This window comes from Chaetodon auriga, chromosome 14, assembly GCF_051107435.1.
Source record: "Chaetodon auriga isolate fChaAug3 chromosome 14, fChaAug3.hap1, whole genome shotgun sequence".
NCBI classification, from domain to species: Eukaryota; Metazoa; Chordata; class Actinopteri; order Chaetodontiformes; family Chaetodontidae; genus Chaetodon; species Chaetodon auriga.
The window spans coordinates 20,038,991-20,056,051 of NC_135087.1; positions in this window are offsets into that span (position 1 = coordinate 20,038,991).

Sequence of the window (17,061 nt, forward strand, 5' to 3'; positions counted from 1 at the left end):
ATGTACTCAAGATTATATACAGGAATCTTGTTGCAATAGCATCATATGCCCCCCAGAGCACTCATTGAAGCTGTAGCCTGAAATTAATGCAGACACTAGCTCTGTTCTCTATCTTGTCCTCTCACCTTGTGCAGGATAAAGAATCCCGCTGAGAATGCCAAGTCATGCCCTACCATCAAATACAGTATCACAGTAGTGATTGAAGCAAGCGAGAGTAGAATGCACATAAATGAGTAAGGTGAAATCTTTGAAAGAGGAATCTCCCATAAGAGTGGTCTCCTTTCCCCCTACAACCAGACAACTTGACAACTTTTTGTGTCCATGATAGCTTTAACTCATGATAAGCAAACCAAAATGTATTCCTTTAGTAAATGAATCGATTTTTAAGCAGTGGAAAATCTATGGAGCTCTGGTAAAGTAAGATAAAATAAAATAAGTTAATATATTCTTTTTGATCCCCCAAAGGGAAAATTCAGATGATAATGTAGCACAAAGACAGAAATTGGTACAAATAAATGGAGAACCTTAAAAAACTGAATAATCGTAAGTATATAAAATAAGTATATTGTTATGTGCTCCGCCTGCTGGTTCCAATGTCCATATGATGTTGACTCATGATGTCTTGTATTCTTCCATCAGGTGTGGTACGATTGATGGGAAGCCAACAAAAACGGGGCAGGGACTTTGGCTCACCCTCTTCCTTCACCTTCTGGCGTCAACAGCAGTCGCTGGTCTGTGACCAACAGTGTGTGGTTTCCTTGCCTTTGTTGTTTTTTCTTTGTTTTCTCATGGGTCCAGGAGTCCTATTTTTGTGGCTTTACGGGGTGTAGGGAGGAACACCATCCGATGGCCCTTAGTGGGCTGCTCTAGGATGGCTTCCCTTCTTTGATGATTTTGGCCGGCCCGTCAGCTCTTTGTTCTTTGTTGTGTAGGCTGTGGTTTGTCATTTTGGCGATACTTATTGTTTGATTTAATAAACTTGATGATTTTTAGTGCAACTCCTTAGCTCTTTCTGTTATGTTAGACCTCTTCTGCCAAGAGCCTTCCTGGGGGTCATAACGTATAAAATATATAAAACCGGCAGCTACTATAATCATAACTAAAGTCAGCTCAGATTCCCAGTCAGACCATTTTCTAAGAACACATTTTATTGATAAGGCTGTCCAGTTCTCCAGTATAATCAAATAACAATTTTACTTTATTGCTTACTAGACCCCAGAGCCTTATTTACCAATGAACAGGTTATTCACAGAATGCATCATGTAAATGATAAGTCCTTGCAAGTTATACTACAATGAAACTACTAGTATTACAATCTTAAACTGCATAGCTTGGACAGCATTATTCTGCTTATTATACAATGGCCATTTGCCAACAAAATGCCATATCCAATCAAATTCTAAAAAACAACTAATACAACAATTGCTTTTCTGTTTTTAATATCTTGAAATCCACTTGTTTTGCCTCAGAATTATTATCGTATATCCTCTAAGGCTAAATAAGAACAGGCAGGTTTCACAAGGATGAGCTAGAATCCAGATGAGGTTTTAAATTAAGAGAGAAAGCAAAGAGTTTTTGAGCGCTCTCAAAACTTAAATATACTCAACATGCCTACAAGAATACAGAACTGCAATGCATTCAGGTATTTTATTAAGATGCCTGACATCCATCTTTATTCCTCACGCCCTACATCTGTCAAGTCAGCTGTCATCTGCTGATATCGTTTAGTCTGAACCCAACATTGCACATATAACCCAGGGACCAAGTGGTAGAGATGAGCCTCATTGTTGCAGTTGACTTAGTTTAATACTGGTGCTTCAATATAGAACAACAAACAAGCAATGATGAGTGATGGTCTTTCCAGTTTCCATTACAACTACAAATTACATATGTACAAGGCTTTGAAAGACCTGGCTTAGATGGCCTCGAAAGCAATTACATTGGTTGAATTGGCGAACAATTTATTCAATTTAGGTAATTAGCCACCTACTTTTTATTGCTTATAAATTGCATGCACAAAAAAGCATTTTGGTGATGTTCCTACCTTCCAGCTGTTAATGAGGAGAGCAGCACCCAGCAGCTCAGCCAATGTATTGTTCTTCATTATGTCATCCAAGCAAAACCTAACTCCCATTTACCAGAATATCTTGTTAAACTTGTTCAGAAAAGCTAAAACATTGCAGGAGGTAATATCCATCAGTTCGGAACAGTGGTCCACAGGGTCATAACCAAGGACAAATTCAGCAGTGCATGAAATTGCAGTAATACACATGGCTAAATTAAAAATGTCTGTCGTCGAAATGACAGGTTTAAAGTAGCTCTAGTTTTATTTTATTGAACAGTAAATCAAGCACTGGTGCATTCATTTTGACACTTAAGATGACAGGAAATTAGCCTGTTGATGCACGTGTTACCTTACTGCTGACATTAACACGGCATTTGAAAGAAATGACACATCTGTATATGACATATTAAAGAAGATGCTATTAGTATCCATGTGTCAGTAGCCAACAATGCAAGGTAAATCTTATCTTATCTCATCTTATGAATCACTGTTGTATACTATTGTACTGTCTGTATCTGTTCCTATTCTGTTCCCTTTTCTATGATTGCTTGGTATGTTTATCTGAAATCAGTGACAAAAACCACCTGTGCTAAATTGTGAAGGTGGCTGGTAAGGTGATAGGTGTCCCACAGACACCCCCGATAGCTACCTTGGACAAGCACATTCTCCACAAGGCCAGGTCTACATTGGGCTGCACAGATCAGAGTCCGGCTCCAGGTCCAGTACCCACGGATACATATTGAAATCAGAGTATTTTTTGAAAATGTTCAGTATCTAAATCACCTGTTATTACCAAGCCTAATCAGCTGCAAGGATTTCTGACTGCCTATGATGCCATCTTTGACCCTAAATTCACATTTAGCCAAATAATGGGACAGTTACTTTGGATATGTGGCCAGATGATTACCACAAAATTGGTTCTTTGTGTCACTTTGCATCACATCAGCAAAATGTGGGAGCTAACTGAGCGCGTGCTTTGCATACCTGAATGAGACACACCAGTCATCATCCAAGCACTATGTAAGTACAATCTAGATGAGTTCTTCACCAAACTGATGTATGTTACTGATAGAGGCACAAACATAGCTGTGACCCCCTACGCTTTTACTAGGCCTAATTGCGCAGCAAATGTTCTGAACACAGTGCTGTGTAGCACATGGTGAAAAACTGCTCACTCACTCCATACGATGCTGGACTCTATTAGCAGCCAGCATGAGGATGCCCGTGAGTAAACTGAGCACAGAGATGACCAACCAAGGCATCCAAATCCCTGATCATTCACATGACCGTTGTATCCAAAATTATTGGCTCACCCCTACCATCCCTTGAATCACTCCACCACAAACGGACACTACGCAGAGCCCACAAGATAATCTCGGATCCCACCCACCCGGCACACTATGCCTTCCAGCTTCTACCCTCTAGGAGGCGTTTCAGGACAATTGCCACTAGAACAACCCACTTCAAAAACAGTTTCATTCCCATTGCAATAAACATTCTGAACTCTGAACGCTAAGGACGAAGCAGGACCCTCATGTATTATGTATCATGTAAGTCTATTTATGTTATACTGTATTTTTAAATGTTAAAAAGCAAATTCCACCAGCCTGGCTGTGTGGTCATTAAATCAAATCAATCAATCAATCAATCAATCAATTGGACCACCTCAGATATCACCTGCAACAATCTTCCACTGACAGTTTCAAGCTGTCATCACTGGAGGAAAAATGCTGCAAAATTCTGACTTAAAATTTAACTGCGCCTCTCATCTCGTCTGCATAAGCCCTCACTGTTCTTGCATCCCAAACTGAAAAGCCTGAAGCTTTTCACCAGGGTGAAGTGGTGTGCGTTAACAATGAAACACAGCGTCTTGTTAAAGGTACTACATTATGCCTGTTAGAATAATTATGTGGGGCTCACAAATAATTGAAGTCCCAAATGAATAATGTCAACAATCAAATCTCAATCTTGAGCTCCCTTAAAGGCTATCTGCAGGCAAAAATTCACAACCTCCCTTTCATTCATTTCTTATGCAACTGACGTGCATTATTATCTTATTAGGAGTTCAAGACAGTCATAGAAAGGTTTAAGTTTATTAAAATAAACTATTCTTTCCTGCAGTACACTCAGTGCATGTTTGCACTTTACCATCAATGATTTCAACCATTTTCTCTGGTTCTGTTTTCCTTTTTGTTCAACTTTCCTCTCAAAATTCTGGGAAAAACTTGGCCATGATCAACAGGTTCCATAGAGGACTCCAGCAATTACATTGTGCAACCTTCAGGACATGGTGGCAACCTGCATCGAACTCAAGACACCCAAGGAGGATCCTTCTTAAGTTTTGTGCCGGTGGAAGGAGCATGCTAAGATGTATTGTAACTTGCACTGATTGCACAGAATGTGCTCACCCTTCCGGCATCAAGCACAGACACTGAAAGACACTTCTCATCTGAATTTGTGATTCAAGAATGCAGAACCTGACTTTAACCAGTGACAGTGCACGATACTCTTTTTCTGCAGCCTCAATGACAGCATAGTGACGGGTCACGATGGGTCAGGGTTTGACCTGAAGATATTAGAGGGTAACAGGTCAGTTCCAGTACTGAGCTTTGCGGGTGCAGTTTTGTAAAACTGGGTCCTGCAGGACCACAGACGACCCCAAACACTGAGTTTGAAACTCTTCCCTCGGGCTGTAGATTCAAATGCAATCGAAGATGGCGCTTCTTTGTTCCCTGTGCAATCACTTAATCACATGTAATTGAACACTTTAGAGACTGCTTTGTATTATTATTATTATTATTATTATTATTATTATTATTATTAGTGAGTGAGTAAAGTGAGTGAACTGAACTGAACTGTATGATATTTGCAATTTGTGTAAATACGCACTTAAAGCAATCACACCCCAGTCCTATTTACACATCTACATTTACTTTGACTATTACATGGGAAACATATTTTGACTTGGTGAGGTAATGACTGTACTTTTAGTACAGCCTCACTAATACTAAAAACACCCAGAAAACCTAGAATGAGTTCTACCTTTTATGAGTCAGTTTTTGCATTCTTGACAAAGGAGCACTATATTTACTCTTTGGCCTTGGGCTGCTAGCCCATAACATGCATATCTGTGCTGAGCCTTGGAACTGTTACTTAATCATTTATGTCACAATAAACAATGATTATATGCACGTTTGTCCCCATCTAGTGGACAAATGTGTTACTCCAGTCAAGAATTGAAGTAAAAGCATTTAGCATTTTGCCAATTAATAGAGCGATATGGAGGGGTTCATGTAACTGGTATACATACCATATAAAAATTAGAATTGTATAAAGTCAGTTGTTTTGAAGCATGTCTTTGTATACCAGGCAGCAACTGTCATGGCTCATCAATACATATTTCTGATCTACATGCATTTCTTGTCAACACATTTGACCGAATGATGTAACCTATTGGGACAGACGGCCAAAAAACAACAGACATTAAGTAGTTTTTTGGCATTCCTGAGCAGAAGGAATGAGTTTTCTCTGAAAAGTGGTTTCATGATGTGCCATGGTTTGAAGTTAACGATGAGAGCATCGATATGTTGCTCACATCGACATCTAGCAGACAAAACAGGGGCGTTTTATACAGGCTCAAGGAATTTCAGTCATCCGTGACTTGATAAACATGGAAGGAGTCAAGAACACACAAGTGTGGCACAAGTTAATGCTAACAAACAAGCTAGTCAAACTGAAAAGTCCAGTTGCAAGTCAAAGTTGAATGAGTAATGTGTCGTGTTTTTTCCTCATGTGAGAGGGGACTGTCACATTTCAGCATCATAAAAATCAAGTACACATCTTGTGTGTTTCTTGTCTCTCAGTCCTGATGCACTTTCACCTTTCACATTTCACACAGAGACATTTGACCCAAAGCAAGCTGTTGATCTGAGGATGGAGAGGACTAATAAGAGACTCAATCTGAGACTGGGAGGAGAATCCTCATCACCTACAATGCAAAAAGCTGAAGTGGAGGACGGTGTGGGAGACAACGAGGTGAGGGAAGAAGCATGTGTTTATTAAGACTATGTATGGGGTGGGAAATAGTTGAACACCCCATGCGAAGAACAGTAAATAATATTTATACTCTATGAACCTTGACTGTCATCCAAGCCATAGCCACATTTATACTATGAATAAAATCAGTGTGCATCTCACATATCTTTGAATGTTACCCAATCATATGTTTCCATATATTCCCTTAGACAGTCCTTTGCATCTGTTAGTCCCCTTCCCATACAAAGAAGTACAACTCAGAGGTAGTTAAAGGATTTCATTCTTCTTATTCGTGCCTCGAAATCTACAATCTTAAGCCTGTCCATTTTGTGAGGTTGTCTATTGATCACTGCTCTCTTTGTCGAGTGTGGAGCTGTGCTACCGATGCAATCAGTTCTGATATAATGAGCGAATGCATTTAATTGGGCTCAGTGTTCTCCTATTGATTGAAATCTGGACTAAACCCCTAATCAAGCTCCAACATCACTTCCATGACAATACCTTATGAGAGGATTTTTAGAAAAATCCAGTCACGCTATGGTGGAGCTGTATGATCTTTAAAGGTCGCTTAAAAGGCTTTTTTATTCCTGACACATTGTTAGGCTTTGTATATTGACATGTGTGGTTAGACACGCTTAAAAATCAACAAAGATGTGGTTTGGACATGATATGATTTCATGGGAGACTGAGAGTAAAATGAGACTGTATTTAACTATGTTGCCTGTGGAATTAAACCTAGGAACAATGTTCAGTTAGGAACTGGGTAATACCCTGTAGGAATAATTGAAAGTTCACTGTTAAATGAGGCGCTAAAAAATTACTCAAGAAAAAGCATTGTCAATTTAGAGGAATTGTACTCAAGTAAAAGTACTTAAATGTACTGAGATAAAAGTCAAAAGTAGGTACTGTACTCTGAGTAAACATTACTGCACAAATTGAAATAAAGAGCATCAACATATCAACATGTGTCTCACAGAGAGATATTTGCAACCTGTGTGTACAACTGATTATCAACTTTAAATACACAAGCACCTCCTCAGGATAGCCTCACTACAATTAACCAGAGAAGAGGGGAAAAGTCGGACAAACAATTGACTACATTAAAAGGGCAATTGAGCTACTGCAGATAATCAAATAGCTTAACAGCCACTTCTTAACATGTCACACAGTCATCACCAAGTCAGACAACACAGGGATATACGGGACATCATAAGCTCCACAATAGCCACAGCCCAAAGGCACATACTCCCTATTACAGCAAAGAGAGAGCTGCACAGTTGTTACAAGTCCTCCACAATCCTCCCCAGATAGAGTCAACTTCTCATTCTCTCTTAATACACAATGTGACCGGTGCTATCAGCCTCTCTGTCCCACACTGTTTCTCAGACAGGTTTCTAACATTTGGAGCTGAGCGAGTGTTCTGCAGTCACAGCTGTGTCAGGGTTTATTGTCAGAAACATCGGAAAGACGTCACACACCTCGATGAATGTACAAAATCCTCAGTGAATGCAGGAGTCACTGCTGGAGGATGTTGGTTAGTATTTAGCATTTAGCCAGACTCGGCATGCACCTGTTGGTCAGGCGACATTGTGCAAACGTTTGATTTGGGTCACTAGCTGGGTGGAGCATTAAATCAAGGTAGATGTAGTCTTTGTTTATTTGCTAAGACACAATAATGGCAAACTTATCCATTCCTTGTAAGGACATCGTCTTTAATTTTATTATAGCTCTTAAAATTAACAGTTTTCTTTTCTCCTGGCATGTTGTTCAATAATGTTATTGAGGAGAGAAAATAAAGCTCTCCAAGCTAACTTGTCAGCTTAGCTTGTTCATTAACAGGAAAAAAAGTTCACACATTTTATTCCAATTACATAATTATATCGACTCCTGTCTCATAACTGTTGCTCTTTTGTGCAACAGTTTTTCTTCCAACAGAGGAGGTCAAAATGAAAGTGAATGCTGCAAACTCAGCTAATAAGCTATGATAGCTTCCTCTCTTTTAGACTCTCTGGTCCCATCAAAGACAGGCACTGCCAAGACAGCTAGCCAGAACAAATTTGTACGTCATCATTTGTTTAATCCCGTCTTGATCTGTTTTAAATCCAGATCTTAATGCTAAACAAACACATAGCATGAAACCAGAAGACTTGGAGGACACTCACCTTGTTGACTGTTTGAAAGTCACTGAGCTTCTCACACAGAGAGAAAGCAACAGGACCTTACAGGACCTCAAGAGCTCAATGAAAGCGCTCACAGGACAAGACAGAGCCCAAATAGAGCAGAATGTGTCTTAAATGTCCCTGACCCTGACTGATAGGGAAAAGCCTCATGAACAAGGCAGGGTTGTGTTGAAGAGCAGCGGTTTCCCACCACAATCGCATAATAAACCCACAAAGGCATCCAGCAAGCCCGACAGCTAACAATAAAACCTCCATCATAAATCTGTCTGAACTCATCATCACTGAGGAGTGAATATTTAATGCAAATCTCTGTCATCCTGGATCTAAACTTGAGTAGACTGATGTCTTTCACAGTGCATTACATGCAATAGGCCTTTTTCACAGCAGACATTTTGACTTGTCATAGTAGCAAAAGCACAGGTGTTACTAATAACATTAACACTGGTTCAGTTCTATTCAAGCGTCCCAGTCAGCCATGACAGCGTGACAGAGAGCCAGCATCCACAGCACCCGCACCCAGGAACCGAAGCAGCTAAATGGAATTAAACCAACATTAATCTTATTATTTACCCCCGTGCTTTTCCTCCTGTGACATGTTGAAATGTCAAAGTAAAGCAAGGCGCAACATCACTAGGAACTGGCTGACATACTGCATTCATCCCATCCATGCTTTTGCTTCAGTTAAAGAAACTCCAGTCAGACACAGCAGTCTCTCCATCAGATATAAAAGCATAAACAGGATACATGATTATCAGTCCCTACCTGTCGTCTGAGCTCAAAGTAGACAATTGATAGAATCGAAAACAATTTAACTGTGGCAATTTGTAAAGCCTTTATCTTGATTGTTTTTAAAAACTCACTTTGCTACCACGTCTCATCCTCCAGGGAGGCGTCATTGTCCAGGCTGGACCTCTGAAGAGCAGAGCAGATACAGCATAATTGCTTGCAGCGCACAAGCTAATAATGTGAACTTTAACAACAACAAAAAATGCGCCAGGTAGTTTATTGAGCATGGAAAACAATTACAGCCCCCTTTGCTGCTGTGTTGCCATATGCACGGAATATGCTTTGTCTTCAGAGAAAGCGTATCTATTTTTCATTAAGTACAGGCTTTCACTCGTTTATATAGTCATTACACTGCGTAAGCTCTTTTTGCTTGGAGTACACTAATGGAACATTTTAATGGTGTTAGTAAATCACAATGAAATTCTTCTAAATGTACTGTTTGTTTTCTACTGTATTCTCAGTGAATACAGCCTGCTGCCAGGAACGCAACCAGAAGAGAAGAAGAAAAATATAATCAAAGAAGTAATGTGAGTCTACATGATTTAGACACAGAATAAACAAGCATAAATATTATTTCACTCCACTCTGGACGAACAACAGACAGAGGAAACTCTCTTATGCCTTTATATCAATTATTCATTGGTACGTTGAAGTAAATAATCCTATGTGACTTCTTTCAAGTAGGATTTGAAGAACATTACATTGATATGTTCGATGAAGAACTTCATGGACCTATTATTTATTTACCAGAGAAGTTTAACTTGATCTGGGTAATAAAGAGGATTTAGCATGATAAATGAGCGCTGTGTAACTGGCTGAGGAGTTCGCCCTGCACGCCTCCTTGCGTCACCTCCTTCTCATATTGGCTCCACAACACTGATGCAATGAGTAAATCACGGTTTCTGCTGGTATGTCTGTTTTTATAACATTTATCTTCCATCTGCTGCCCCATATGTTACCAAGACCCCATTTTTAAATTGAGTAACAAAATCAATACTTCAATAAATCAAGAGATATTGCTTGGTGCACCTGGTGATTATTTCTTTCATGCGGGAGGGCTAGTCCCAGGTCAGCATTTTATGGTCTGTCATACACTCTGAGGACGGGCTGCAGAGAATCATTTGTTATCACAGTTGCATCTCAAAAATGTATTAGGGTCGGCATTCTTTCCTCATAAACTATGTTGACGTTTTGCATTAGTTACCTTCAGATAAATTCATTTGGGAAACTGTCAAGACGTGTCAAACTGTTGAAACATTTTGTGTGCCGCAAGGCCCCCAAACCTGAATCATACAGAGCTAAAAGCAAATCTTTTTTTTACCCCAGCTTTTTACAACCCAAAGAAATTAAAAGTCTGTGTCCAATCACTTGTGGAGCAATCGTGGCGTGAGAGCAAAAGAACTGGAATTCAGAATGAAATTGTGGATCACAGAAAATGCAGGAAAGTCAAATTTGATCAAAGTGTGTGAGACATTACTTTGAAGTCACCCTTGAACTTTTTAAGGACCTTACTTCTCTGCACAGACCAGTTCTGTGATGTTCGCCGGCAAATGTTCCTGTCAAATCCAATAAGAAAAGGACTAAAAAAGGAAAAAAAAAGAGCTATAGCTAAGAGAGGGTTTTCTGTTTGCAGGGACTAAACTGATCTACCCGAGTCTTCCCATTGCATCTTTTTTTCTGTGAAGCTATTTTTGTGCAGAACTTCTTGCTACAGACTAAGACTACACGCATGTCAGTGGATCATACAGCCTTATTTTAGCTTTATGATCGGTTTACCAAAGCCCAAAATTCAAACCAGGTGTGATTATGCCTAATGAAACCAGACCAGCAAAATATCTCCATTAAACAAACAAAGATTTTAAAATAAATTCTTACAGTCATTCACATCAATTGATTTGTCATTCTGTCCATTATCAAGTGTTTAGTCTCATCTGACATCTGTGACATTTTGCTGTTATACTGACATATGATGACATTTAGCCCATATCCCCTAACCATGGAGGAGCACCTCTGACGTCACATTCTCCCTGAGTCACACATTGCTCCCAGCATCCTCTGTTGGCACACTGTGTGTAGGTTTACACACAGATTAGCAGCATCTTAGTCGCCTCTTTGGTGTGTTACATTTCAGTTATATTGCACCTCTGGTCTTCTGAACCTCACAAACTGTTTTCTTATTCGGTATTCAATATCAATACTAAGAGACTGATGATGGAATTATGATTGCAAATGCTGAACCCTGAGTTCTACCAGAGGCTTTGCAGCTCCTACATTTTCGGGCAAGATCCATCAATCAAAGGAATTAACAAAAACAAGGCATGGGATTGAAGCATCTACTGATCCTTACACCTTAATAATGACATTTTAATATGTTTTACTCACAGACAGACACTGATGTAGATACTTTCACTGGGGAAGTTAGATTTTTCAACAAATGTTTTTGCAATTTGTGTTCTTGCCTATTATACAGAAATTGCCTATTCTGAGTCAGTGGAGTAACTTTACCATTTCCTGCATATCTGTATCACAGAAACAAGTCTTTAAACTCTGCTGCATCTAAAGGAAATTAAATAGAATGTTCAGCTGACACATTTACATTTCAATTTGCCAAAATGAAGAGGTACAATACAGCAGCTAAAGCCTAAACCTGGACCTCTGTGAGGGTCTCTGTTTACCTCCTAAAGCCTCTGTGGATGTCTTTCTCGGTGTAGGGATTTGGACATGAGATTTCACAAATGCTGCTGTGTGACTGTTGCACAAGCTGTGCAGCAGAGGTGCCTGGTCAGACTGGGCCATGGATCAGAAGCCGGGATTTTGCAGAAGCAGGCGAGAATTTGATCCCTGCGGTGCTCCTGCAGAGCCCATAGAGCAGAGGAATTTTGCTTGAACACATGTGTCTGTGGCAGTCTGTGGATTTTTTAGGGCAAAGACAAACAAATACAATGGCAGACTCCAAATATAGTGGTCTTTCGCAAGTAGTAATACGGGACACAGCCAAAGGAAGCACAAGCACAAGTTGCAGTCATGATGCGTTCAGAATGTAAAGAAGTACCTCTCCATGAAAGGCAATACTGCACAGATTCACCTCTGATTCAAGTTAAAAATCATCTTTAATGCACAACCATGGTGCAGAAAGTACATAAACACAATCAAAACTGGAAAAAGAATGACCGCTAAGTCAAAACTTCAAGAATTACTGGGTCAAGTGACAGAGATCCAATAACAGATTTTCATATTTAACCTGTTCTTTGGCTGCTTTTGCACCAGATATAACACTTCAGCAGGTCCATCTGCTCTCTTAAAGTCTACAGCACAATGAAGAGGTGAAACTTCCCAACAGCTTGAAACCTCTTTTCTAGAAAGGCCAGTGTTTAGTCTTCAATTCTCATTATTTCATGAGAGTTAAGACAGAGTAAATACAATAACTGTCATTGGCACAAATTCCACAATATGTATACTATACACTGCGGTGTTTCTGTAATGCTTCTCACGTCCCAGTCATTTGTTTCCTAATCTCTTTCTCTTCTTCTGACTCTTTCTTTCATGGCTGCACTTAATCAGAGGAGACAGGTTAATAGCCAGTGGTGTGTGGTAACAGTAATAGCTTCACATACATGAAGAGCCATTGTAATGACTGCATCTTCATGCCTATTAGGTTTAGACATTTTACTAATAACCTTCCACTTGGAGCAACTTGATACTTTATGCTTGATGCTTTGAGGGATTTGCAGTGGTGTCACTGTACATAAAGAAGGTTTTAACACATTGGAATGCGAAGAGGTCCAGAAGCATCAGTGTTATGTTGTCTTTCTTAGAAGAAATTCAATGATTAAATGAGGTCAGGCTTAGTCAAATCAAGCGAGTACCATGCTCATTTACTGTGAATAGAGGTGAGTAGAGTGGTTGAGTCCAAGTGCAAGTACAGTTCCATGTAGAACACTGAAATGAAAGGCCTGTTCAACTCATCTTCGTATCTAAACAATTGAATAGGTCGATTGCCATGATTGCTAATTTTAGTGTAAAAATGGTGTTAGAGGAGGTTTGTGCAGTGATGCAGGCTCTGCAGTGAAACACAGTACCAGTCATTCTTGGGATGTTTTCACATCTAACCTGTTTGGTTGGGTTTAAACAAACCCTGATGAATTTGCCCGGTTAGTACAGTTCCTGTAGGCTGGTGTGAAAGCTGTCAATCAAACCAATGCGGACTAAACCAGACCAAGACTACTTGAAAGGGAGGGACTTCCAAGTGGACTGGTGCATTTTGTTTGCAGTGTGAAAGCAATTGAGTCAACCACATAGTTTTTTTTAATTTTAGGCATTAACATGAGTCCTGGGGGATTGGATCACAAGGTGACAGCTCAATCCACTTTCTGAGGTGGTTTGGGATGCATGTGACCACATGTTCCAACACTTGGAAAAACAAGCTCCTTTTTGTTTTGTCTTGCACTCATCTGCAAGTCATAAATGACTTTGTCCTGTCAATGTCAACAGTTGGAATAGTCCATACATGTATATTAGTTCTTGAAAAAATGTTGGTTTCTTAGCTAGATTTCAGCCTGTGTGAAACAAACATGGCAACACATAATGACTGATTGCGTACGGGCCCTTGACCCTTGAAGGACACCTTGAAGAGGCATAATAACAGTTGTGAACTGTGATGCGTCTCAGCTGTCCACGTGTGATTGTGTCGTCCAAAATGCATGTTAATGTCAGGCCTTAAGAGGGTTACTGTGTTTCGGGTCTAGTGTCCAGATCACCCACACCTGAACTTCATTCAGTCTGCAACAGAGCTGAATATTGTAATAAATGTGGGTTTTGTCTTTGGCAATGTTTGCCAAAAATGTCAGAGTCCTTGAACACGCACAGAGAGAAACAAGGGCGGTGTACAAAGAGGACAATCTTTATTAGCAAGACTTAAGTATCTCATAAAATGAGTGGAGAGCTGCAACCAGGTAAAATGAAGGTCACGGGGGGAACACGCTAGACTCCCTTAAGGCTGCATCACACGCACACACCCTTAAGGCACGCTATTTAATCACAGCACACAAGTTGAAAAAACCACTGCACACAAGGCTAGTCTCACTAGCTTCAAGGCACACCTGTGAACACGGCACGCTAAGTTGAAGGACCACTGCCACTAGCTTCAAGGCGCACCACCCAGGCATGCTAACACCCTCTGACTGGAGGCACCTTAAAAAGGAGGACCATAAAGCATCCCACCCGTAGGCTCGTCACTCCCCCACAGCAACTCTCCCACTCCACACTATTAAAAAGGTAAGGTACCATATACGAAAGATATATAATGTTCTTAAAATGTACTTAACTTGCCTACTCGGCGAGACCCTCCCCCAGGGTCTGAGCTCGTGTCGCTGTCCAACTCACCGGGGAAACGGCTTCGCTGGATGGAGAGAACAGGAAGCAGCTGGCGGCAATGTCGGCGTTGCAGCAGGCAGCAGCAACATCACACAGGGAGTAATGGCGACCCTGCACTCTCTACAGTAACCCCTGGCCTGGCTACAGGAGGCACCCAGCCTCCCCTCCTAGCATACACACAGTTCACTCCCCTAGCTACCTGTCTTCGTCGCTGGCAACTCTAAATCACTGCGAACGACACCCCCCTCCTAGCAGAGTGCTGTGCCACCACACATGTTGCTCCAACCACCTCCATGCTGCATCTGCCAGTCTTTTAACTGCTTGTCTCCCTCTGTCCTGCCAATCAGTCACACCTGTATCAGGGAGTCCTTGCTCCTGATGTCACCAGTTGGTGAATCTCAAGTCACATCACAATATCAACCCCTTGAACCAGCACTCCCTCTCATTGGGCCACTGAGCTGTTGCTGAGCTTGTTGAAACTCTGTATTCTTGATTGTACGTTGGTACAGCTCTGTTAGCTTATCCTTTGTCATTGCTGAATAGTTGTTAAAAGTGTCCGATTCAACTAGTCTTTAAGGAATTCTTGTTAAGTTATTTTGCTGACCTTGTTTGTCTCCTGTTTGGTGACAGAGCTTAGAATTGTCTTTCTCTTTAGTTTATTATTTTCTAGTTTGTGTGTAGTTTGTTATTTTGGTCTTGGAGACTCTGACACCTTGGCTTCCATTTTCTACAATGAATTTTCTCGATTGGTCTGGACCAAAAGAACTGCACTACAGGTGTGAATGTGCCCATTGTGCCCTGTTGAATTCTTGCGAGCGAAGTTGAAACTGAAGATCCTCCAACCCACCCTTGCTAGCTCTTCCAAGGTCAAAGCTGACTTAGGGTGACCGGGCTTTAGCCATCAGGGCCCTGAGGCTCTAGAAATCTTTGCCTGGGGAGCTTAAGCTCGCCAGCACGTTCCCTGTTTTTAAATCACTGCAATACTGATGCTTTATGTTATGTTAATGGCTACTCTCTAATGCTAAAACAGACTATTAAACCAAAGATTGTCACTATTTGAGCCAAAAATAGTTTTAAAACCTGGATTATGAAATTTACATGTTTAGTTTTATTTGCTAAGTTGCCATTCTGATCTGATCCAAGTCCCTGTAACTGACATACTGTCAGCTATGTAGTGACATAAATATCCCTAAAATAATAATATATACAGTATATATATAACAAACAACTGACATTGGTAGAACTCGGATTTTGCACTCTGTGTTGTACAAACACACACACACACACACTCTCTCTCTCTCTCTCTCTCTCTCTCTCTCTGTGTGTGTCTGGTGTGGAAAATAATCATTATGGCAAAGGATAACCAGTGTTCTTTGCTATGAGGTGTTCTTTGCCTATACCATTTAATTTTTTTTTTTTTTTCTTAAATTGGGACACCTGATCACACACTGTCACCTACAGAATATGTTGTGTCATGTTCAGCAGCATTAAATATGATATTGTATCATTTTGTAAACATTGTGAACATATTAGAGCAACTGTCACAGGTGGTGGGTGCAATAGAGATGGACCAAACTGCAGACAGGTTTGTATCAGCCTCATACCATGTGATATTGCATCATATGCTACTGTACTATATATTCTAGTATGTTACATCACAAGCGGTATTATCTTGTATCGCTTTAGCCTGGGATCACAGCAGTAATACAATAGAATTATTTGCTAAACACACAGAAGCCTCAGTTGGATCATTTATTAAATCCTACAGTATGCACGGTAAGTAGTCTTGGGTTGGTGATGGGAGGGTCGTACTTGTGCTGGGAGGATCTGAGCGGAGTAGAGGAAATGCAGCTGCAGTGAGAAGAGGAAAAAAAAGCACAAATGAGGCAGGTGGTACAGCTGCCATGGCAGCCTCAATCTTCAGCTTCATACCCTGTTTATAGATGGACAAGAGTAGCAAGAAGGATGCAATGCAGACTCATCTGTGGGAAACTCTGCAGCCAAGCTCACAAGCCTATCATATGGTTTTCATTATATAATATTGTATTTTGATCCACATAGTATTGTAATTTATTGCATCATGCTATATTGAATAACATAAGTAATCATTTGGTATTGTAGAGCATCGTATTAATATTCCAATCATAGCTTTGCAACACTAACCACAGCAGGCCTATAAAGCTTTTCCTATATGTTGAAGCAGGATGAATCTAGTAAGCAATCCTCAGCACCTATAGAGCTTAGAATGAATGAGGAATGGATTAAACAGTGCATTTGTCTGCTCTAAACTGTGACCGTTAGCATATCAAGCTACAATAACAATCTTGCTACCGACGGTGTGACCTCTGAAGCTAAAGGGTATTACCCGACTATGATTAGATTGAAGGGTTACAGTTTATAATTGAGAAAAGCATTGAACATGGCTGGCATATCCAGTATGTAGTATTTCCCTCCTGTGTAGAAGCTGTCTGGATGCTACTGGAGTTTACCCTACCATTAAAAACCTTAACATTAAACATTCTGCAACCCTAACCAACATTACCCATATACCTATTTACCAAACAGTCCTCATCCTCAAAGCCTTTTCTCTTGTAATGTCCAAAGTGATATACTGTTAGAAAA